General features: G+C 42.8%; 1 long non-coding RNA gene across 1 annotated transcript in view; it reads left to right on the top strand.

Annotated features, from left to right (window-relative positions):
• The first annotated feature begins 3,922 nt into the window (after positions 1–3,922).
• LOC143844203 (uncharacterized) overlaps positions 3,923–25,681 on the top strand; it is a 35,766-nt gene continuing 14,007 nt past the window's right edge. The window contains exon 1 of the long non-coding RNA XR_013233858.1: positions 3,923–4,164. This is a non-coding gene — a long non-coding RNA (uncharacterized LOC143844203). The remainder of the gene's footprint in view (positions 4,165–25,681) is intronic.

Here is a 25,681-nt window from a genome sequence, read left to right as displayed (position 1 = left end):
CTCTGGTATTCCCATCTCTTTAAGAACTTGCCACAATTTGTTGTGCTCCACACAATCAAAGGCTTTAGCATAGTCAATGAAGCAGAAGTAGACGTTCTTCTGGTACTCTCTAGCTTTCTCCATGATCCAGCGTATGTTGGCAATTTGATCTCTAGTTCCCCTGCCTCTTCGAAATCCTGCCTGTACTTCTGGAAGTTCTCGGTCCACATATTGCTGGAGCCTAGCTTGTAGGATTTTGAGCATAACTTTGCTAGCATGAGAAATTAGTGCAATGGTGCGGTAGTTTGAACATTCTTTGGCATTGCCCTTCTTTGGGATTGGAATGTAAACTGACCTTTTCCAATCCTGTGGCCATTGTTGAGTTTTCCAAATTTGCTGGCATATTGAGTGTAGCACTTTTACTGCATCGTCTTTTAAGATTTTGAATAGTTCAACTGGAATGCTGTCACCACCACTAGCTTTATTGTTGCTCAGACTTCCTAAGGCCCATTTGACTTCACATTCCAGGATATCTGGCTCCAGGTCAGTAACTACCCCACTGTGGTCATCAGGGATGTTAAGCTCGCTCTTGTATAGTTGTTCTGTATAATTTTGCCACCTTTGTTTAATCTCTTCTGCTTCTGTGAGGTCCCTACCATTTTGGTCCCTTATCATACCCAACTTTGCATGAAAGGTTCTCTTCATATCTCCAATTTTCTTGAAAAGATCTCTGGTCCTCCCCATTCTATTGTTTTCTTCTATTTGTTTGCACTGTTCATTTAAGAAGGCATTCTTATCTCTTCTAGCTTTTCTCTGGAATTCTGCATTCAATTGGGTGTATCTTTCTCTTTCTCCCTTGCCTTTCACTTCCCTTCTCTCCTTAGCTATTTGTAAAGCTTCCTCAGACAGCCATTTTGATTTCTTGCATTTCTTTTTCTTTGGGATGGTTTTAGTTGCTACCTCTTGTACAATGTTGCGAACCTCAGTCCATAGTTCTTCAGGCACTCTGTCTATCAGATCTAATTCCTTAAATCTATTTGTCACCTCTACTGTGTATTCGTTGGGGATATGATTTAGTTCATACCTGAGTGGCCTAGTGGTTTTCCCTACTTTCTTCAATTTAAGCCTAAATTTTGCAACAAGAAGCTCATGATCTGAACCACAATCAGCTCCTGGTCTTGTTTTTATTGACTGGATAGAACTTTTCCATCTTTGGCTGCAGAGCACATAGTCAATCTGATTTCTGTGTTGACCATCTGGTGATGTCCATGTGTAGAGTCGTCTCTTGGGTTGTTGGAAAAGAGTGTTTGCTATGACCATTGTATTTTCTTGACAAAATTCTACCAGCCTGTGCCCTGCTTCATTTTGTACTCCAAGGCCAAACTTGCCTGTTATCCCAGTTATCTTTTGGCTTCCTACTTTAGCATTCCAATCCCCCATGATGATAAGCACATCATTTTTTGGCGTTGCTACTAGAAGGTGTTGTAGGGCTTCATAGAACTGATCAACTTCATCCTCTTCAGCAGCAGTGGTTGGGGCATAGACCTGGATCACTGTGATGTTGAATGGTTTGCCTTGGATTCGAACTGAGATCATTCTGTCATTTTGGGGATTGTATCCCAAGACTGCTTTTCCTACTCTTTTATTGATTATGAAGGCTACTCCATTTCTTCTGCAAGATTCTTGTCCACAGTAGTATACCTGATGGTCATCTGAATTAAATTCACCCATTCCTGTCCATTTTAGTTCACTGATTCCTAAAATGTCGATGTTCAGTCTTGTCATTTCTTGTTTGACCACGTCCAGCTTACCTTGATTCATGGATCTGACGTTCCAGGTTCCTATGGAATAAAAATCTTTACAGCATCGGACTGTCTTTTCGCCACCAGTTACTTCCACAACTGAGCGTCCTTTCGGCTTTGGCCCAGTCGCTTCATTCATTCTGGCGCTACTCGTACTAGCCGTCTGCTCATCCCCAGTAGCATATTGGACACCTTCCGACCTGAGGGGCTCATCTTCCGGTGTCATATCGTTATGCCTATTGGAACTGTCCATAGAGTTTTCATGGCAAAGATACTGGAGTGGTTTGCCATTTCCTTCTCCAGTGGATCACCTTTTGTCAGAGCTCTCAGCTATGACCTGTCCGTCTTGGGTGGCCCTGCACGGTATAGCTCATAGCTTCACTGAACTACGCAAGCCCCCTTGCCACAACAAGGCAGCGATCCTTGAAGGGGATCCTTGAAGCTCCATGTATGCAGTCAATTTTCCTAGTTATCACCATTATCATCAGTTATTATCCTACTTACCTTGATTGCACTGGAGTGTAATGAAATAATATCACAACATACATTGCTTGCATTTCCTGGTCTTTTAACCCTGCTGTTTACAATTTTCGGCCTCCATTATCATGTTGACATACATCTGCCAACTGAAGATCCACCTCATGCATCCGATAAAGTGAGCACTAGTCTATGAAGATTTGTTCTCAATTAAACCTTTGTCAGTTTTTAAGTTGTTGCCACACTCCCTAGTTGTTCTAGCCACAATAGACCAAAATAGCTATCCCTGTGGAATTTCTCCTCCTTATACCATCCAGCATCTTAAGATATATATTAGAAAAGGAATTTGTTGAGCTCTATAGGGTTTTTGTTTTTGTTTTAGCTTCGACATATTCTCCATTGAGTAACATTGTGAGCACATCTGGCCCAAATCCGTTTATCTGACAGCATCCCACTAAATAGCATTACCTTTAGCTAGCGTGCAGTATAACAAAACCTCAAATTGTGATTCAGCTAACCATTTCTTTTCCCTGCCAAGAATACTGCTTTTGAATCAAGGAATTTTACCAACTCAAATGAAGAGATTAAATGTAGTTTGCCAGGATTTCAACGCCTTTAAGAATACTGCTTGAAAGAAGACTAGAAGCTTTGGGAGAGGTATCATTTTCCTTTCACTTATCCTACCTAATCACAAAAAAGTTAACTTCTCCCATTGCTGAAAATCTCTCTTAATCTTGTCAATTACAGTCAGATGGTTAAACTTCACCCAATAAGTAGTGTCAAAAGTGACACTGATTTTTAAATGTTCCCGTGCGTCCTGGATCCAAATCATGGGGTGAGGGGACTGGGGGAGGAATTCTAGAGAATTCTATAGAAGATTCTGTTTAACCTGAAATGGGACTTATACGGCTATAATTTCCAATTGGTTATAAATGATCTCTAAATAGCATTTAAACCCAAGACACTCTTTTTGCATCTCTGCAGCTGAACTTCTATGCTTTAAGGGAAGTTATGTGTAGAACAGTGTAGCTAAAAATGTCATTTTTGTAATGTGAATATTGCCTATGGGAATACCCGTAAAATGCCAAGGGGACTCTCAGGCCACAGATCGTAGCAGGCAGCCTCTGGCACCTTTCTACCCATTCCAGGACTCCATAAACCACTACAGTTCTAGCAGATGGAGATCTAGGTTTGAAGGCTGGAGTGTCAGTGCTGCCTAAATAGCTACGTAGAATTCTGTGGTAGCATTGCTTAGCCAATCTGAACACCAGTTCTAGGAAACATCAGGGGAAGGCCTCAAATTGTTTGTTGGCCTTCCAGGGTAACCAGTTGGCCACTCTATGAAACAGGATGCTGGACTAAATGGACCGCTAAATGGACCACTTGTTTTTTTCCTTTCCTTTGGAACTGTCAATGTGAATTTCAATAAATTTGACTGGAAAACAATCCTTTTCTTCCAGGTTCCTTGGGGAAAGTAATCAGTTCCTATTTCTCTCCCAGTTATCACAGTGAAAGTGTCTGTCTTAAGTGTTTACATATGCAGTAATGTCAATAATTAACAGTTTAACTAAACTCAGTCAATGCCCAAATTGCCACCTATCCCATTATATCACCTTAACCTAGATAGAGTGAAAAAAGCATTTGTGTCCACAGATTTTTGTAGTTTAAGTGTTCTGTTCTCTGAATTTTTAAATTCACATGTGTAGAAAATACTGCCTTTCCAGGGAACCTACCCAAGGTTTTGGGGGATAACTGGCTGTCCCAGGCAGTGGTGTTGTCAGGGCTGGACTTTGGGGCAGTACTCCATGGCCCTAGCAAAAGGCCGCAGTTTTCCATTTTAAGTATATCTGGTGTGCGGGGAAGCATGCTTTGGAATATTCTTATGCAAAAACTGAAGTCCACATATGTAAGTACTATGTTCTCTATTTTCCTGTACTGTGTGGTGTTTTTTGTAGCACTTTTTAATGATATTGTTACTATCCATCAATAATATGAAGGTGAGAAGATGTTTTGTGAGTTCTAATTGACCATGGATGAAGATAGATGAAAAACATACCCAAGAGTTCTGTTGGTTCTTCATTTATGTTGGGATTCTGATCTGTGTTCCAGCTGAGATGGGCATTGTGACTCCATGGAAAATTTCCACAAGGCAAAGAAAAGGTAACCTGCATCAACTGAGTTTGGTGAAGGCTTTTCCTGCAGTGAATGGACCTTTTTGGGAATCAGTGGAATTGGGGTTTTTGATGGCTGTTGTTGTGTTATTGTAGATTTTCTTTGCGATTTGGTGTGCTTATTAATACATGCTATATATGATATATATGTCAGTCTCCACTTATTGTTAGCTCTTCCTCCCTTTTCTGGATTATACATCCCTATAACTGTGTGTCCTGTTTATTTGTCTTGGACTTCCAGGTGGAGCCTGGAGATCTCCCAGACTTACAACTGGTCTCCATGTTACAGATACCAGGTCCCCTGGAGAAAATGGCTGCTATGGAGGGTGGGCTCCATGGCATTAAACTCCACTGAGGTCTCTCCCCTCCCCAACCCCTGCCCTCCCCAGGCTCCACCCCCTCCACATCAACAAATTTCCCTGCCCAGAGATGGCAATCATACCACTCAGCCCCACCAGTTTTGTGATGATTCCAGATGAAATCTGTTTGACAAATCAAGACATTATTATAACAATATTCATACTATAATCCTGTAAAAACACATACATGTATACAGCAATGCGCACACACAATTGTGTCTTGTAGAATATGTTTGTACCACAGATGCATTATCATTAGCCAGTCACAAATTACAAAAGTAACAATTTGCTCATTGGGGATATTTCTGTGCCATTTATTCAGAGCCCTGCTCTAGACAACTTCCACCTAAGGTATAGTAACTGTACAAAACCAAGCCATTACTAAAACAAGCCCTTGAACATAAACAGCTATCCCAAGGTCACCCAGCTGGCTGCATGTGGGGGAGTGGAAAATCGAATCCCATGTGCCAGATTAGAAGTCCACACTCCTAACCACTACACCAAACTGGCTCTCAAGTTACTTGCAGTTGGCAAGTAACTCCTAGACCATGCAGTCTGACCTACTGCTCAGTGCAGAAAGCCTGAAGCTAAAAGAGGCTTGACCTGCAGCTGTCCTGACTTTTCTTGAAGACCACCACTGAAGGTGACGAAACTGATGGTTGTAGAGCTAACGCAATGAAATTTCCTTGAAGCATTTTTGTACTTCAGAATGTAACATGAGCTCAAGTACAAGGTTACCCAATTCAATTGTTTCTGCGGTTAACTTGTACCCCACGTATGTTTCTTGCACATAAGAAAGGAACAGTATCTGGTAAATAATTTTCCTTTGAAGATATCATGCCTCAGCCTGGCATTGACAATGTTCTAAAAGGGCAAAATAATACAACCACTAACTTTTGATCTTTGCACAAGAAAAGCAAACTTGGGGTAGATAATTACCCTTGAAGTCTGGGTCAAGCAGAAACGGTTGGCATTAACTTTGTTTCAAAGATGGCAAGATATGGAAAGATCTGATCTAATGAGAAAACTGTATAACAGTCCATAAAGAAAAGACACTGAGCCTTAGCTACTCAGCACCGAAATGATCATCCAGACCCAGCCCTAATAAGGTGCTTGTTAGTTATCGAAGGGGTTAAATGGACTGAGTGAAATTTAATTGAATGAAAATTCTTTCTTATGAAAAGTCTTTTCCTGAAGATTAAATTAATTCCCTTACAGAAGCAGGCGACTGATGAAACAGATTCTTGCTAATGGCATTCATTGGCGTCAGCAATTGTCTTAAAATGAGTTGATAGTATTGATATAACAATATTAATCTAAAAATATTAATTTTCCAGATTCAGCAGAAGGCCAGTTTCATGCTGCAGAATGCATACAAATGGGTAGTGACGATTACTCTCACTTTTCAATAGAATTGCCTGCTCAGGATAGGGAAATACCTGTAGATTTTAGAGGTGGAACCATGGTGGTAGAGGGTCTGTGGAGGGCCTCAGCAGGGTACAGTTGTAAACTACAAGTACAACGATATAGGCTAGATATCACTCAGAGTAGTTCGGCAGTGGAATAGGCTGCCTAAGGAGGTGGTGAGCTCCCCCTCACTGGCAGTCTTCAAGCAAAGGTTGGATACACACTTTTCTTGGATGCTTTAGGATGCTTTGGGCTGATCCTGCGTTGAGCAGGGGGTTGGACTAGATGGCCTGTATGGCCCCTTCCAACTCTATGATTCTATGATTCTACAGTGCAACTGAGTCTGCCCACCAAGGGAGCTCTTTTCTCCAGGGAAACTGATCTTTATTGTCTGGAGAGCCGTTGTAATAGCAGGAGATCCCAAGATCCCATTGGGAGGTTGGCGAGCCTAATCAATCACACTCCATGTACCTACACATTCCCTGGGCCTTTCAGGTAGACATTGGCTTGGATCCACTGATCCCTACCTGGTGGAATGAGCTGCAGGCCCTGCAGGAGCTTATGGCATGCCACAGAACCAGCAAAATAGAGCTCTTCTGGCAGGTTTATGGTTGAGGCTGGGGTGGCGAGGAAGATCTGATTAGGGCCTCCCTAGTGCTAGGCAGCGGTTAGGCCATGTGTCATCTATGGTCCTCTTTTCCCACTTCCTCTCTTGGATGTCTTATTGGGGGGATGGGAGGCTGAGTTACACTGTGATGTTCTAGTTTTTGTTGTATAACTTTATGTTCGTTAATGTTTTAACGGGGTTTTATTTGGGTTTTGATATGGATAATTGTATCCCGCCACAAGCTGGTTCCGGGGATGGTGGGTAATAAATCTAAATAATAATAATAATAATAATAATAATAATAATAATAATAATAATAATAATAATAATAATAATGCCATTCAACATTTCAATCATCTGGAACAAACTAGCACAATTTAGGGATGCCAGTCCCCAGGTAGGACCTGGGGATCTCCTGGAATTATAGCTAATCTCCAGACTAATCTCCCCCTGGAGACACTGGCTGCTTTGGAGGGTGGACTCTATTATACTCCATTAAGGTTCCTCCCTGCCCCAAACCCCACCCACTCCTAGCTCCACCTCCAAAGTCTCCAGGTCTTTCCCAACCCACAGCTGGCACCCCTAAAATTGATATCGTTCTGCCTGAAACGAGCCACTCTCTGGTATGGAACAGCAAAAAAAAAAAAGGGAAAAAGTTTTGTGCTACTTACTTCTTTCATTTCCATGTCTTCATTTATTAAGAGACTTGGAACACCAAGTCATATTTAGATAGCATGGAAAGTGCATGAAGTTAATTTAGGCAGGATTGTTGCAAGAAGATTATCTGCAGTAAAGGGAATCTCCATATTCCATACTGGTGCTTAAGTCACAATGCAAAGGGAATTTATTTCTTCATGGCATTTGGCCAGTTATGAAGGGAACAGTAATGGCATGGGCTATTTTCTGAGGCTTCCTTCCGAGAAGGATAATTACTTCAATATTGCTTCAGCCACCCATGGAGACAACAGGGAAGGGCCATTGGGGTATAAAAACCATAATATAAAAAAAGAGAGACTAAAGGAGAAAAGCTGCTATTCACATTCCTATAAAATTAAATAATTTTGCTACTTATTAAACAAAACCTGGTCATATTTGCATACAGGTATATTAAGCTATTTTTTCAAGTTTTATAATGGTAGAGGTATAGAAACTTACATGGTCAAGGCACAGGCCACAAAGAATTAGACCTGCAAATGCTCATTTGGAAGAAACGAGTATTCTGGCAGGCAAATGAGTCTATAATTCACATTCATTGCATTGGTCTCACATTGGTTTTGATGCTAACATACTTATACACTGCTTCCTGTTTCCTCACTTTCCACCATTATTAAGGGAGAGAGGAGAATTATATGGTTCCAAACAAATGTTTAATCTGGAGATCTGTATAGGTTGGGTGGCAGATGCATCGGCAAATGTGGAAAACTTTGCTTGGATGAAGGAAAGTCTACCTTCTCTGCTTCTTAGGATATACATGCAGCAATGTGCAAAATCCAATGAAGCAACTGACCCTCCCTGTGGCTGCACTCAGAGGGCAATTAGAAGATCATTGTGATAATAGGCTGATTTACACTGGGGGGGGGGGGAAATATGTAGGGTAGGTCTTGTTCTGTAGGGCATGGTATGAACTACCCCCATATCACAGGCGAATAACGTGCGTAGTACAGACCTGCTGTTTGGGGAATGCTCCTGATCAAGTGCCAATTTTCACCTCATGGAATGGTGGGCCATGGGAACCGGAGGAGCTGTGGGCCCTGAGTGAGTTTCCGGCATTCCATAGGGTCTGCAAAATGGAGCTCTTCCGCCAGGTCATTGGTTGAGGCCGTGCCGCAAGGAAGATCAGGGGCCCCCTATAGGAGCAATCTGAGCAGCAGCGAATACCAACAGTGCCCTCTGTCTCCCTCCTCTCTAGAATGGGTTCTTCAGGGTCTGGTCTAGACAGGGGTTGTGTTTTTTCTGCCACATCTTATTTTAATATGGGTAGTATATATGTATACTGTTGTTTTATTTTTGTATAGGTTTTTATTGGGGTTTTAAATGTTGTAACTCGCCTCCAGCCTTCGGGGAGAGGCAAGTAATAAATCTTAACAATAACAATAACAACAACAACAACCACATAGGCCTTGAATTCTCCAGAATTATGACTGATCTCCAAAAGGCAGAGATCTATCTCCTGGGCAGAGTCTATAGCATCACATCCCTGCTAAGCTCACACCACTTCCCAGACTCTACCATCCCCGGGCTCCACCCTCACATATCCTGAAATCTCATAACCTGCATGGTACCCCTATTGACTGGTTAGCAACGCTACTAGGACTGTTTGTCCTGGCCCTCTGAAGAAAGTAGTCTCTTCCCCAGAGTTCTCTAATGTGCCAGAAAGCTGACAGAGTGGCACTGCAGCTCTTTTTAAAATACACTTGAGACCTTGTTGAATCTGAACTCACGTGTCGCATAGTTCTTCTGGGGTCCAGGGGCAATGAGACATGGGGTGCCTGGTTGCCACTTGGCTTTCACTGCTTAAAACAAACCATAAAGGGACTGCAATGGAGAGCTGTAGGAAGGATAAGAAAAGGGTGAATGTCACTGAGACGGGCAGTATCCTGACACTTCAGAAGAGGATGAGATATAAATATAGCCCCCCAAAACAACACAAAAAGACAACTGAATGTGCTTTGCTGAAACTTCTGAAAGTTGATGTTAAAGTTCTTCAGTGGCCTTACTTATAAGAAGAGGTGGCTACCAGTTCGAAATGTCCTGATAATGCTAGATCACAAACTATACATTATATGAATGATATATTAACTGTAACTACTCTATAGTTTGGGGAGTAGAAGGTATGCATCCTAATTCTATGTGTGACATTCTAAAGGTAAGAATTTGATATGGAATCAGTGAGCAAATCCATCTGAGACTGGATATGTTTCTTAGCTTGGATTGCACCATGTATAGTGGGTATGAGTGGTGGCTTCTAATCTGGTGAGTCAGGTTTGATTCCCTGCTCCCCCACATGCAGCCAACTAGGTGACCTTGGCCTCACCACAGCACTTGTAGTATACCTGTTGTGGATTGTCAGGCCTTAAATAAATAACAGCAGCAATTTTGCCTCCTCCACTGTATTCCAGTTCACAGTTCCATCTTAAGTTTGTACATCATGCCTTCTGAGCTGCAAAATATGTCCTCCGTGTGTATTAAGTACCACACATACACACACACTGGTCCTAGCACTGATATAGAAGATGAGCTTCCATGTCATTGAGCAAGTACCAAGGATAAGATGCAGTCAAAGGACTTTGTTATTGGGAGGGGGGGAGGTGTCGTTAGCTGTGATCAAGGCCAGGTTTCCAAATTTCAGTTTTGCCAGACACACAGAAGAAGAAAATCTGCTCATAACAGCAATCCCAGTCCCCAACTTGATTTCAGATATGAGTTTCAAAATGACCCGAGGCTCTTCAGTGCAAAACATGTTTGTCAGAAGTGGGCTGGAATTCTAATGGGCTATACTTTACTCTTAATGAAGTTATCTTCTTAATGTTCAGGATTAATGAACCATAGAACCCTAATGATTTTGGAACTTATAGAATGCTGATAGAGCAAGGAACAACCTACTCAGCTTTATCTTTGCTAACATGCATAGAAGTTGGAACTAGGATATGATTAAAGAGATCATGTGGCAAAGTTGAGGGACTCTTGAGTTGTAATTAATTCTTGAAATCTGTCGTTTCGGAATTGACTTTCTATTTAGCATGGCTGCCTACCGAACACTGAGAATTTATCTGTTGATTTATACAGCTTGGTGTAGTGGTTAAGAATGGTGGCTTCTAATCTGGAGAGTCAAGTTTGATTCTGCATCCCTGCACAGTTGGATGCATCCCTGTAGCCAGTTGGTCGATCATGGACTAGTCACAATCCTGTTAGAGCTGTTATCACAGAGCAGTTTCTCTCAGAGCTCTCTCAGCCTCACCTGCTTCATAAGAGTAGGTGTTGTGGGGAAAGGAAAGGAAGGTGATTGTAATCCCCTTTGGGACTCCTTTGGGTAGTGAAAAGCTAGGTATAAAAAACCTACTTTTCTTCTACAGGAGAGTTGTTGAACTTTTTCAGTGAACTTCATGGAATAGGATAGAGGCAGGATCCACACCTGTGTGGCCAAGAAAATTATGGAGGTGAAGGGCTGCAATACCCAGTGATACATGTTATTACTTTAATGTTACTAGAAGCTCCTCCACCTCTCCTACAAACGTGCACTATTTCATTATTTAAAATATTTATGACCCACCCTTTCATCCATAAGGACCCATAAGGTGGCTTTTCATAGCAGGATAAAAATAACAGGTGGTAATGAAAAACAGGTGGTAATGAAAAACAAAAATATCAACAAAATCAGCAGTAAAATAAAAAAAATTCTTTGGGAACTAAGTAATTGCCAGTCACCACAAATATCCTCTGAAAAAACAACCTATCATCATCATCATCATCATCATCATCATCATCATCATCATCATCATCATCATTATTATTATTTAATTAAATTTATATCCTGCCTCCCCCCGGAGGCTCGAGGCAGATCACATAAAAACCAATCCCCTAAAACAATAAAAGCACAATAAAACATAATACAATTAATACAAAAGTTAAGACAAGAATGGCGGCAAAATTCAATATAGCTAACCCAATTCCACACCCACTAAGAAGGGAAAGGGAGGGGGCAGATGACAGACACAACCGTCACATTTGTGAGGGGGGCTAGATCTTCATATGAACGCCTAGAGTGAATAGGTCATAGGAGAGAAAATTCACCACCAGGTACCACTATCAAGGAGGCCCTGCCTAGTGTTCTCACACTTTAGATACCAAGAAGACATGAAGAAATCTGTGGTTTGGGAAAAGACTTTCTATTTTGACTGGTTACCTACTGAGCATTGAGAGCTTCTCTGTGGATAATATACAGAGTTGATGAACTTTTCAGTTAACTTTAAGGAATGGGTTCAGGGTTACCAGGTCTGGGTTAGGAAATACCTGAAGACTTTGGAAGTGGAGCCAGGAGTGGGCAGGATTTGGGGATGGGCGAGACATCAGTGGAGTATAATGCTATGGAGAGCACCCTCCAAAGCAGCCATTTTCTCCAGGGGAACTGATCTCCATCCCCTGGAGATGAGCTGTAAAACCGGAGGATTCCCAAATCCCACCTGGGGATTGGCATCCCTAAATGGGATAGAGGCAGGATCCACACATGACTGGACAGAACTGTTTTCATTCACTTCATGAATTTCCTATGTGACCAAGAAAATCCAGTAGGTGAAAATGTCATGAATGGGTAGGTTCAGATAGGAAAAGGTAGTCTTTATCCTGATTCCAGAACATTTAGGACGCTGAAAGTCAAAATAGCACTTTCAGTTGGTTCCAAAAACCCAAATGAGAGCCAGTGACGTTAATTCAAAATGGGAGTTATATGTTCCAGATGTCTTGTTCTGGACCAATTGTGGTTTTTCAGTGTTCTTCAAAGAAAGCCACATGAACAGTACATTGCTGATCTAATCTGGATGTTATCAGTGGATATATGATAGCAGACAGATCCTTCCGATACAGGCGCATAGGAGCAGTTAGGATACGGTATAACCACCAAAAAGGGTGCCCTGTGCCCATACAAACTTAAAATCTAATCTTTAACAAAGGAGGTGCAATAGGCAGAAAGCAGAAATGAAAGGGAAAGAGATAGGTAAGAAAGAAAGAAAATGCTGTTACATAAATAAATTGCCAAGAATTTGATCCCCTAGATTCAGGTCCATGAATTTTAATCTAGTCAATGAGATACAAGTTGATTAGGAAAAGCAGGGTGGAAAGTAAACAACACTAAATTGCTAGGAAGATGTCCTCAAATAACATTCACTTATCATTTATATAGTTTTTCAGCAGTCAGAGTGCTTTGGGCAGAATCCACCCAATCATTTCTTGCTCAAGTACCACTGAAGTGTACTTCAATTTACTTTAAAAATGACTGTGCTCTCTTGCATTTTGCATTAATTTCAACATTGGTCACCCAGGAGACAATTAACAGGCTCATAACTCGTTGTCCAAGTTTGGGGACTCACTTCTACTCAATGGTAGCCCTTGTAGGCAGGGGAAGAGTCATGGAAGGCAACCAACATGGAGATCAGAAGGCAAAGAAGACTGCAAGAATCTTCTAGGTAGACAAGGAAGGCTGTTTTGGGCTACAGAAAGGGTCTATCCTTTGCAAGAGGGCATGGAATAAAACTTGAGATATTAATTGATTTGTCATTGGGGTCAGTAGTTTGATACCTGAGCTTGCTGAGTAAATCCCTAATCCCTAAAATGCCCGCAGGCCCATTGCACTATGCATGTGCAATACCCTGGTGTGGAAAAGTCTGCTTATTTTTATTGCATCTGTTATTTCACAACTGTGCTACACAACACACATGGTTGATTTCTCCTTGCACATAAAATGATAAATTTGCATGATATGGCTACATATATTGGATGTTTCTCTCCTAGTATTTGATTATTCTTGTGATATTGATTATAGTCACTCAAATGCATGACATTTGTTGAGTAGACAGCACTCTTGTACATTTCTCTGGGATTTCATACCTTCTCCATTATGCCTCCTAGAAAAATCTACAATCCAGTGCACAAAACCTGCTCAAGATCTCCTGCCCCAGAGAAATTAAATTGGTCTCAGCCAGAGGCTTTCTTGGTCTTGGCATTATGTCTGAGACCTATAAAGACCACCTGTGAGCTGTTCTCCTTACACAAACATAAATTATAATAGCTGCATGCCCTTTCAACAGCAAAGGACCCCACCACCCCCTCCCTATCAGAAAGAGGGTGATTTTTTATTGTTTTTCGGTCAAACCATTTTTAAAAATTTTATAATGTTTTAATTATTGTTTTATTACAACATGTTCTAAGCTGCCCTGAGCCCTCAGGGAAGGGCAGCATAGAAATGTGAAAATATCAAAAATAAATAGTGGACCACGCAGCTAGCATCAGCTTTACAACAGAAGTAGGATTTGTAGTATCTATTCAACAGCCGGAACAGCTTATGATCATCTCCTCCAGATCCCCCTGCCCCTCAAGCACAACGCTCTGGGCGGTTGCATGTGTCCCTTCCTCCTCAGCCTGGCAAAGTTATCTCCATTGTGCACGCCACATCACTTAGCACTGTACTTATGGTTGCAAACTCCAGCCAGAAAAAATCATAGGAGTCCTAGGAGTAGTGCCAGAGGACGACATAGTTTGGGGAGCTCAGCAAGACGCTAGCGAGGGACGGGATATAAATCTAATAAATAATAATAATGATGATGATGATGATGATGATGATGATGATGATGATGATGATGATGATAATGATAATAATAATAATATACCTAGTCAATGGCCAACTCCTCCTATTCAAGTCCTGCCTCATATACATTCCCTCTACCTTTTTCTATTACATTATTCATGATCTGCTATCTAGTTATGTTCCACCCAAACACACACTTGGAGCTGAGGTGAAGACCCATAGAAGATCAGAATCCAACATCAGTTCCAGACTGCTCTCAGTCCCAACAGACACCCTGTGAGGGAGGTGAGGCTGAGAGAGCCCAGATATCACTGCCCGGTCAGAACAGTTTTATCAGTGCTGTGGCGAGCCCAAGGTCACCCAGCTGGCTGCATGTGGGGGAGCGTGGAATCAAACCTGGCTCACCAGATTAGAAGTTTGCGCTCCTAAGTACTCCAATGATGTAATACAAAATCTCCCAGCCTTACAGATTGTAGTCAACTCAACACTCTTGTAGTCCACATGGATCTTTTTATAGGATTTGGGTTCTAGAGCCACTGTCCAAGTCAAAGTGAGCCCCTAATCCAGAAGTCAGCAGCTGTATTAGTTGGGACAATTTTAATATGATGTTTTCATGTACTTGCAATTACTATAATTGACCACCAAGGGGCAAAAGACCTAGTTGTGTTGTAAAAAGAAACAAAAAAATGCTTCAAAGCAAAATTTCCAGATTTTAGCAAGTAATTTCTTGTCAATTTATTGTTTTCAGAATGTCAGGGATGTTTGTGTGTTTTGGTTTGGTTTTTTGGATAACATAAATGCCAAAGAGGTCTAAATACTGAATGACAAAAATACCTGTGCTTTTAATGGTTTTTAACTAGGCCTCTGCAGATATGAAGCTAGAGATTTAAAAAAATAAATAAAGGCAGGATTTCAAAGAATTCAGTGGATTGTGGATAGGATGGGGACAGAGACAGTCTGTATTCTTGGGGGAGCATCAGTGGGAGAGCTTCATATTTCAGAGGAGGACCAGGGCCTAGATGAAATCCTAAATGTCCCAGCCCACCCTATGCTCCCTGCTTTTGTGTAATGCCAACAGGAAACCAAGCGTAACTATAAAAACTTCCATGGTGTAAAGCCCCTTTACCTGGCCCCCAACACAAAACTCTGCTTAGGAAACCAAGTAAACCTCCAGATAGACACAGCTCCCCTAAGCATTACATAAACTCCAGCCAGGAAACCCACAGCGGTGGTGTTTTGCTTCGGAGTTCAGTGCTGCAATTTATAATGCCATTTAAAATGGAGCTGGCTTTCTCAACCAGGGTTCCATGACACCCTGAGGTTTCTTGATGGCGTAGAAGGGTTTCCAAGATGGGTGGAAGTCATTAATTTTTTTATGTATGTTTTAAAGTTGTTAAATATTTATAGGGTGATATGACCATATATGGTCAGGTCAACATGCCCCCCCCCCAAATGGCCAATGATGGGCCTGGAGGGGATGGGATGGGGAGAGGCCCCATTGCTGTGGGAGATTTCTTACAAATACAGATTCCTTACAGCCCTTACAGATACTCCACCCACAGACAGACACCAAGAGCACCCTCCACTCCTCCAATCTTGGAGGGGGGCAACTCACAGAAAGCAACCTACCTTGGTTTTGAATGACACCAGCAAAGTCTAGTACCAGCACAATCTCAGTACAACTCCCTGCATCCAACAGGGATAGAGGCCACTCACAGTACAGTGCCAACCACCTGCTGTACCTCCAGCAAAATCAGAAGCTATCTTGCAGCTTCTTTGTCAATCTAGCTGCTTTGACCTGGGGTTGCCTTCTTATTTTTGCCTGACTCCTGCACCATTGCCAGTTGCTTAGCAGACAGTCCAGGCTTTCTCAACCTTTTTTACCATTGAGACACCCCTGTAACATTCTTCAGGCTTTGAGAAACCCCAGAAGTGCTACAATTGTGCAGAAATGGTTGGGAAGTTTGACTGTGGACATGCCCACCTGAGACCCAGCCCCTTCCCAGCACCTCCAGGCCCATCACTGGCTATTTGGGTGGCGTGGATGGGTTGATATGACCATATAAATTTATATGCCCATATAAAATTTGAACACAGTTTAAAAATATACAAAGAATGAATTAACTTCCACTCATTCAGGAAACTGTTCCAGGGCTGTCAAGAAACCCCAGGGTTTCCCTGGTTGAGAAAGCCTGAGATAGTTGTTTGACTTGCACAGTAGTCCCTCTCCAGACATGCAGAGACTGGGACAGTTCCTTGTTGCTGTAGTCTGCCAATGCAGGTTGCAAAGGCACAGGTGCATCAGGCATGATGGGATCCCCCAAGCACCTCCAGTGAAGAGGAAGAGGGAGTCAGACCTGTGGAAGACTTCTGCCTGAGACCCCAGAGAGCCACTGCCAGCCTGAGAAGACAAGAAGAAGAAGAAGAAGAAGAAGAAGAAGAAGAAGAAGAAGAAGAAGAAGAAGAAGAAGAAGAAGAAGAAGAAGAGTTGGTTCTTATATGCCGCTTTTCTCTACCCGAAGGAGGCTCAAAGCGGCTTATAGTCGCCTTCCCATTCCTCTCCCCACAACAGACACCCTGTGAGGTGGGTGAGGCTGAGAGAGCGCTGATATCACTGCCTGGTCAGAACAGTTTTATCAGTGCTATGGCGAGCCCAAGGTCACCCAGCTGGCTGCATGTGGAAGAGTGCAGAATTGAACCTGGCATGCCAGATTAGAAGTCTGCACTCCTAACCACTACACCAAACTGGCTCTCCCTGATGTCCCTGGCCAAAGATGTCCCTGATAAACCAAAGGTCTGACTCCTTATAAGGCAGCTGAATATGTGCATGCGCCAGCACCACCTATGCTCCTCCTGTCTTTTGATTAAATTCAACCACCCCCTCTTTTTATTTCATCCCTCAATAACTTCTCTTTGATGTGATGTATCACTTTTCCACTTTATTCATATTGCTCTTTGTGGGTATTTATATTCATATACTGTGCTCTTTCATTGTTAACATTTATATACATATTTCTTTTTTGAATCAAAGTTTTCTTCCAGAAGATACAAATTTTACCACAAGTATCTGCTGCAAGTTTCATAGGAACGAACTAGACTTGGGGTACTTCTTAGATGCACATGATTCAATTTCCCTGTGATTGTTCTCTTCTTTCGCTCTCTGAACTGGGCACAATATGTTTCAGCTTGCTTGCATTCACAAGTTGAAGAGAGATTCAGAAACCCCTGTTTGAATCCTCCTCCTGAATAACCCCCATTTTCCTGCCTTCTTTTCTTGAATAATTTATTCTTTGTTGCCATGGAAATACTTGCTTCTTCTCCCAGATGCTACAATTCCAAGCATGTTCAGGTTTTTTTTTTTTTTTTGCTGTAATTCTAGTGGTATTCTATTGACATTAGTGCTTGAAGTTGTATTTCCTAGTTTTCTCCAACAGAACTATATTTTCCTGACAGAACTATATATTCTTTCTGTGATTTTTTTTACTGCTTTTGCAACCACATCTGAGTTGCATCGTCTAGGGATGTAATAATGCCTAGAATTGTTTGTGGTCTTACTAAGAATGTGCAGTGAAGCCAAGATGACCAGGGACTGGCTCATGCCTGAGTTTACTGGAGTTTCAACCTGGAACAGCTTTCAGTTCTAGGTTTTGTCAAGGAAAAGAACGCTAACTTCTCATGGGTAAAAAGGCTGAAGACTCAGAAGAGGAAGCTTAGCACCTGAAACTACCTCAGAGGGAAGTAGCTGAGATGCCTCCATTTGGGGACGGAGCCATAAAAGACTGGGTCTGTGCTCTCCATGGGACACAGCCCTGCCTTTTGACTCAGACCCTGATTCCTCCATCCCAGAACCCACTGCAGTTCTGGAGGCCTCTCTCCAATTGACAAGGTCAAGCTATCTCAACCTTTTTAGAGCTCTTGCAGTCATAACCAGCCATTATGCCTTTAAGAGAGTCTTCTTCTAGAGAGGCAGAGACTGCACCTTTACCTCCTTGAAGAAGTATTTAAGCACAGCTGAAACAATATCTAAAATATAGTACTGTTTGCTCCAGTTTCAGGACTCCTGCACCTGACTCCTGCACCTGAGCCTTGAGCAAGGCAGATCTTAGTTCTTGGACATATCAGATATTGGATTCTTAGCGCAGAAAACAGGATAGACGTTTTCTAAATAAACACAACTCAAGGATTATTGCCATGACATTTCCTCTCCACTTTATTGGCATTCGTTTCAGTCCTTTGGCCTGCAACCAGCCCACCTGTTTTGCCATTTCGCAAGAAATCCCAGCAAACCTTTGCCTATGAGAAACATGCAAGCCAAATCATTGATATTTGCCAGACAAAGGAGACAGCTTCGGTCAGAAGTATAAGCAGGAGCAGGCTACTTAATCATGCCCATGAGAAGACAATGGCTGATACTGAGGTGCAGAAAGTGGATTCTGGCACCAAGAAGCCGATAGAAAGATTAACTTAGTCCAGCACTCCATGACCAGAAGATTCTAACCATTTTGATCTAAGCAAATTGTTCTTAAAGTACAATGTTTCATTGTTTTGCTTTTATCTTGCTGAATAATTAACCATCCACCTCACAACAATGATCTCAGCCTGTAATTTAATTGGTTTTACTTCTGAAGCTTTCTCATCTCTAATGAGGGTTGCCAACTCAGGGTAGGGAATCTCCTGGAGATTGGAGGAAATGGAACCTAGGGGCAGTGGGGCTCAGCAGAGAACAATGTCCTAGGCCAGGGGTATTCAACCTGTGGTCCTCCAGATGTCTATGTACTACAATTCCCATGAGCCCCTGCCAGCAAATGCTGGCAGGGGCTCATGTGGATTGCAGTCCATGGACATCTGGAGGACCACAGGTTGACTAACCCTGCCCTAGGCCTCACACACCAAGGCTGCCATTTTCTCTAGAGGAATGATCTCTGTAGTGATCAGTTACAATACTGGGAGCTCCACAAGCCCCATTTATAGGTTGTCAGCCTTATCTCTAGTCCCTCCTTTTTTGCTCCTCAGTTTGTTTGGAAAGCACCACCCCCCCAGGATGACTCCTGCCTCCCGTATCAATCAGAACACTGCTCTGCCAGTCTTTCTGCCCATAAAGCAGAACCGCTCAATATAATTTCATGGCCTTTTTAGTTGTTTGAGAGGCAGCTTGGTGTAGCGGTTAAGCGTGACAGCACCTAATCTGGAGAGCTGGGTTTGATTCCCTACTCCTTTTCTACATGCAGCCAGCTGGGTGACCTTGGGGTAGTCACAGTTCTCTCAGAACTCTTCCAGCCTCATCTACCTCACAAGGTGTCTCTTCTGTGGAGAGGAAAGGAAGGTGATTATATTGCTTTGATAGACATGAGGCCTGCTGAGTGTCTGTGGGCCAGTCACAATTCTCTCAGAACACTCTCAGCTCCACCTACCTCACAAGGTGCCTGTTGTGGGAAGAGGAGAGGAAGGCCTTGAGGCTCCTTAGAGTATAAAAAAGCAGTGCATAAAAGCCTCCTCTTCTTTTGATCTTGTTCTGACAATATCTGTGTTTTTAGGCATTTCAGCCAATAAAAGTATCCCTGGTGATTGTCCATTATTCCAGCCTGTTTTCCTTCCGGTCCTACCTCGGAATTTCATCCAATTGTTTGAAAGATTCCTCAGAAGTGAGTGTCATTCACTCCCCTAACACCATGTGCAAAACCTAGACCTGCAGCTTATTTAGGCTAGAGCATCAGTGAGGTGGCAGAAGAGGATTTCTGTCTTATGATGAAGAGGCTTCCCTGGGATGGATCTGGACCAAGTATGAAGCAAGCCCCATTTACCCAGATGTGTGTCTAATGTGTGCGTGTCTTACTGAACACACAGTAACTGGACATAAGTTCAAATAGAGCCCACTATCAAGAAGGCAAAGGGAGAGGGAAGAAGAAGAATCAAGAAAAGAGCATCCAAGCAAGCTCCTTGAAATGTTTTTTCGTGCTTTAAAGGGTTTTTTCCCCCAGACAAAGGCTATTTATTTATCTGTTTAGCTTTCAAGAGAAGCCCAAAGAGGCCCACATAGTAAACGTATACAAGCTGCCCTCCTGCTTTGCCATGTAAAGAGGACAATAGAAAGCAGAGTCACTTGCTTTCAGCTCTGCTGCAGGGCAGCACTCCCTTCAGTAAATGGGTTGTTGCTGAAATGTCGGCCTGCTCCCAGTAGCTCAGTCACTTTGATTGCTGCTACTTGATCTCCATCATTAGCTTTTTGTGAGCTTACATAATTTAAAGTTGCCAGAGATTGCTTGCCCCTTGGGGAATTTGAAGTCAAAAAAGAGTAAACTCGGTATCCCGTGCTAAATTAAGACCGATGCAGTACTTTGAGGAAAGATGACCTAATTGATTACTTAAGGCTGGTATCCTACTCTTTCCAAAGATCAGGTAAGCCTAGGACAGGGACGAATCTTTGAAATCTGAAACGAAAGATGCCGGGGAACAAAATCCGGGCTTCTAGGAGATGGCTGACGCTTTGCAGTTGTTCACACAAATACTAATGTCTAATGTTGATACTTTAGAAGGCCAGATCCTGAAGATGAAGCTCAAATACTTTGGCTACCTCATGAGAAGGAAGGACTCCCTGGAGAAGAGCCTAATTTTGGGAGTGATTGAGGGCAAAAGGAGGAGGGGACGACAGAGAATGAGGTGGCTGGATGGAGTCACTGAAGCAGTTGGTGCGAACTTAAATGGACTCCGGGGAATGGTAGAAGACAGGAAGGCCTGGAGGATCATTGTCCATGGGGTCGCGATGGGTCAGACACGACTTTGCAACTGACAATAACAATGTCAAGACTACAGATTTGCTCTGGTTTAACATTGCAGTCATAAACCAATAAATTTAAACTAGGCGTCCCGTAACAGCAGAGTGCCATAAAAGGAAAGCTGCAGTGGCTGGAAATGTGTGTTAATTAAAGACCTTAAAGCCTTTTATGAGGGAAACGCATCTGTCTACAGAGGAGGCTCCCTGTTGTTCCTCTGTATGCTCTGGCCTTGTTGTCTGCCCATATGCTTCTAGTAGGGTTGCCAACTCGTGGTTGGAAAATTCCTGGAGATTTGGAGGCAGAGTTTAGGAGGGTAGACTTTTGATTGGTGGCAGCTCAGCAATGATGTGGTAATAGAGTTGGCCAACTGCAGGTGCAGAAATTCTTGCAGCAGAGAAGGAAAAGAAGCACAGTCCAGATGTTCTTCAGCTGGAAAACAAAGGTTTGCAGCCTTTCTTCCCTGCTAGTGCCCTTGCAGTCCTCCTATAGTTGCTAACCTCCAGATGGGGCCTGGAGATCTCTCAGAATTACAATTGGTCTCTGGGCCACAGATCCCCTGGAGAAAACAGCTGTTTTGGGAGGGCATGGCATTATACCCCATTGAGGTTCCTCCCCTCCCTATACTCTCCAGAGGTTCTACTCCCAAAACTCCAGGAATATCCCAGCCCAGAGTTGGAAACCCTCCAAAACCAGCCCAAGTAGCTACATTTTGAAAAAGGAGACAAAAAAGTTTTAAAATATGAACATGAAACTAAAGTTGTAATTCTGCCCTCAGCTCTCACATGTTTTGGAAACTTTCTAATAAACAGAGAAATGAGGTCTCTGTTTAGCCTTTCAGCACTTGTCATTTTTCTGTGCAGTGTGTTTCATCAGATGAATGCAAGCATCATATTCACTTGTTACTGTATTTCATCTGCAATCTGGAAAGGTTAATTGCATTGTTGAACAATATTTTAATGCATTCTAATTTGTCTCATCTGGATTCACCCTCCTAAGAGTCTTTGCAGAAGACTGCATTCATCACATTCCACTTAGGTGGCCTTTCCCCCAAATACCCATTTTAGGCCCCTTTCAACATCTCATGCTAGACCTCATTTTGATCCAAATGCCAAAGTCTTGAGAAATATTTGTATCAAAGGGCACCATTCTGCAAAAATAAGCCATCAGAGCTGGCATTTCAATATTGAAGAGTATTAATAAAATACCTCTTCCTTTTCACTCAAGAGCCATTTGGTGATAACTGACTTGTTTATCAGTTCATTAAAATAATTGTGGTTTTGTGTTATAGTTTCGAAAGATACTGGCTGTAACTCTGATATTCCAAGCTAAGTTCTCCCAAGCAGGTTCCCATAGTAAGTAGCCTAGTAAAGCAAGCTTGGTGCAGTGGTTAAAGAGCGGAGTCCTCTAATCTGGAGAACCAGGTTTGATTTCTCACTCCCCCACATGCATCCAGCTGGGTCTCTATAGTCTGGAGATCAGTGGTACTTCTGGGAGATATCCAGGCTCCATCTGGAGTTTGGCAACCATATGTCCATGCTGCCTTCTTTCCCTCAGCCTCAACCTTTCCCTTGAGTTACACAGCATACCCAACATAATGTGTGTGCGCACACACTACAGGTATGGAACCAATGTAGTGCAGTGGTTGAGAGCAGTGACGTCTAATCTGGAGAACCTGATGTGATTCCTCACATGACACCAGCTGGGTGATCCTGGGCCAGTCCCAGTTCTTTCAGAGCTCTCTAAGCTCTTTCAGAGCTCTCTCAGTTGTAAGGAGACCAATAAAATCAGAGTCCAGTAGCACCTTTAAGACCAACAGAGATTTATTCAGGGCATGAGCTTTCGAGTGCAAGCACTCTTAGTCAGGAGAGGAAAGGAAAGGAAGGCCCTTGAGTACAGAAATCCAGCTCTTCTTCTAAATATAATGGTGTTTTGGGTACAGCCGGGGGGGGGGGGCTTATGCATACAGGAACTGGAGATTCCTCCCATATATAGGTAAAGGTAAAGGTATCCCCCGTGCAAGCACCGAGTCATGTCTGACCCTTGGGGTGACTCCCTCCAGCGTTTTCATGGCAGACTCAATACGGGGTGGTTTGCCAGTGCCTTCCCCAGTCATTACCGTTTACCCCCCAGCAAGCTGTGTACTCATTTTACCGACCTCGGAAGGATGGAAGTCAACCTTGAGCCGGCTGCTGGGATCGAATTGTAGTTCATGGACATCCAGAGAGCCACAGTTTGGCTGCCCTTGCCATGTGGCTTTCAAAGCAAGAGATATTCAGATGTGATTTATCTTGTCTGCCTCTGCATAGCAAAACTCAATGTCTTTGACGGGCTCTCCTCCAAGTACCAACGAACTGCTTAGCTTCTGAGATTTTATGAGATTGGCGTAGCCTGGGCTACACAGGTCCGGACTCCTTCTTTTAGCCCATCCTTTTTGCTCTTCATTCCCTCTGTGTCATTTGTGCAGAAAAACCAAACAGCCTATGATTGAAAACAGTCTGTTTCTTGTTGATCCTCAGGCTGTAAAACCATCCAAAAGCTTCCATAAGGCACCCTGGTGGAAATGCCGTTAGACACCCTAATCCTGACTGCTGACTGTTGTGAGGAAAGCTTCAAGCAGTGAAGCAACAGCAGCATATGATGTTCATCCAGAGCAGGGGTAGTCAAACTGTGGCCCTCCAGATGTCCACAGACTACAATTCCCATAAGCCCCTGCCAGTGCTGGAAGGGGCTCATGGGAATTGTAGTCCATGGACATGTGCAGGTTCACAGTTTGACTGCCCCTGATCCAGAGGTTTAGCCTTTGTATATTTCCCTGCTGTTTCCCCACTGTCAGCTGTTTCCCACATTCTTTGTTTAAACATTTCTCCAAAGGTTTGAGGCAGTGAACAAAATGCCAGTCTGGCAGAGAATAAAACCATAGCCACCTAGACCACTCATATTAGCACAGACAGTCAGCCAATAGTAAATTTCTTTCATTTCTAATCCCAAAGCGGACCTCAACTTCAAGCCATAGTAACCGCAACAAAAAGCTTCCTGAAGAAGGATGCTCTTGCATTCCTCCCCCTACCCCCCAAAAAAGGAAGGGCACTTTGGCTGCCGAAGCACCCTACCCTAGACTCTGGACCTCCTCTGGACGTCATTCAGCTGAACGGCAGAACAAGAGCAAATGGGAAAGAACCAAACAAGTTTTTTAGAGAGCTCCATAAGTACCCAGAATGTGCCATGCATCTTCCTTTCTCTCTTAACACTCTTCCTGAGTTGATGTTTGCTAACTGTCTGGATGGAGAATAATTTGTGCAGGCAGGTCCCCACACTGTCTCATATAAATCATATTGGGTGGGTGGGTGGGCAGCAGGGGGTATTTCTTTTTCAACTGATTGATTGGGGCTCCTCTGGATAGTTCTTTTTTTAAAAAGGTGCATGACCCATCTATGCCCTGCCTATGACCCTGATTTTTTTTTTATCAGTTCTGAGCACACGCTGACATGATGAATGCCACTGGCAGCATCTGCACACTAACAAAACCAGCACATCTGCTACCCTTTAAGCCAGCATATACACTGTACATGCACAGCCATTTAAACGATGTGTTCTTGAATGCACAAAGGCAAAATGTGATAGTCCTATGATCAAAAAGTGATCTCAGACTTTAATGACCTGACCATGACCTTAGGAATGCAAGCCTTCACAGATAAAGGTTCTGTCCAACCACTGCACAGACCTAAAAGCTACTGTAAGCTGCAACATATAAACAGCTTTATTTCCTGACCTTTCCATTACCCTGTAGTTTCTGATGCAATTCATACAAGAAAGGCCGTGGAAGCAGCGGCTGGGCAGACACAAAGCTATACAATGGCAGGGTCCAATTGGCACTCTGAGCAAAAGATCAAGCCAATGTTGAGACGTCTGCAACATCCTTCGAGAGCCCACAGCATAAGATGTGCTGAATCGTCCAGTGCCCACCACATAAAAGCATTGCCCAGGATGGCAGGACAGAGCCACGTCCCAGAGCCAGAGCAACAGAATATATTGCAAACCATAGAACTTGTCTCATAACTCAGGAGGAAATGAAACAAATTCATGGCATGCCAATTTCATTTCCCCCCAACACTTTCTTTTGTTCATATGAGCAGCTAAGATGCCAGACACTGCAGTAATTAATTTCAAACTTTTTTTCAGTGGGATGCCAATGACATTTGAGAAATCCCATGGTGATCACTGTTTTTTATGACTGACATTACCACTGGGTTTCTTCGGTTTGTTATTCTGTTTATAAGCAAGGAATCCTACTGAATTCCTAGTTCTATTGGGGCATGGAAAATAGACCTGCCATTGTTCCATAACCTTGACAATAAGCAAAGTGAAAGGGTCACCTTTTTAAAAAGCAATGATTCCTCTGCTTCTCATGTCAATTTCTTTTCAACTTTCCTCTGAATAGTATGACACAAGCCCACAGCCAGCATGAAAGGATGAATGTGCTGAAAAGTAGCAATGAACCCTAGGATCTATTTAGAATGATGGATGCTGTTCAAATTAATTCCAGTGATTACATTATATTTTCATAAACAGGTGCTTTAAAAAAGTGCCTTCATGCATTTTAATGGACAGCTTGTTAGACAGTCATTCAAAGACCAAAATTCTATCAATTATAATTTCTATAATAGTGGTTCCAATTAAGTAATTTGTTACTTTATAACAGCCTAGTGCTTTATTTTTTGTGCGCTTTATGGTCCAAGTACAATTAAGAACATGAGTTGCATGAAGCTAGTTGGATGGCTTGTGTGCCACCATCCTCGTGGAATCGAAGTT

This window comes from Paroedura picta, chromosome 9 (assembly GCF_049243985.1).
Source record: "Paroedura picta isolate Pp20150507F chromosome 9, Ppicta_v3.0, whole genome shotgun sequence".
In the NCBI taxonomy this organism is placed as follows: Eukaryota; Metazoa; Chordata; class Lepidosauria; order Squamata; family Gekkonidae; genus Paroedura; species Paroedura picta.
The sequence above is the reverse complement of the archived record's forward strand: the minus strand, read 5'-3'. Positions and strand labels throughout refer to the sequence as shown.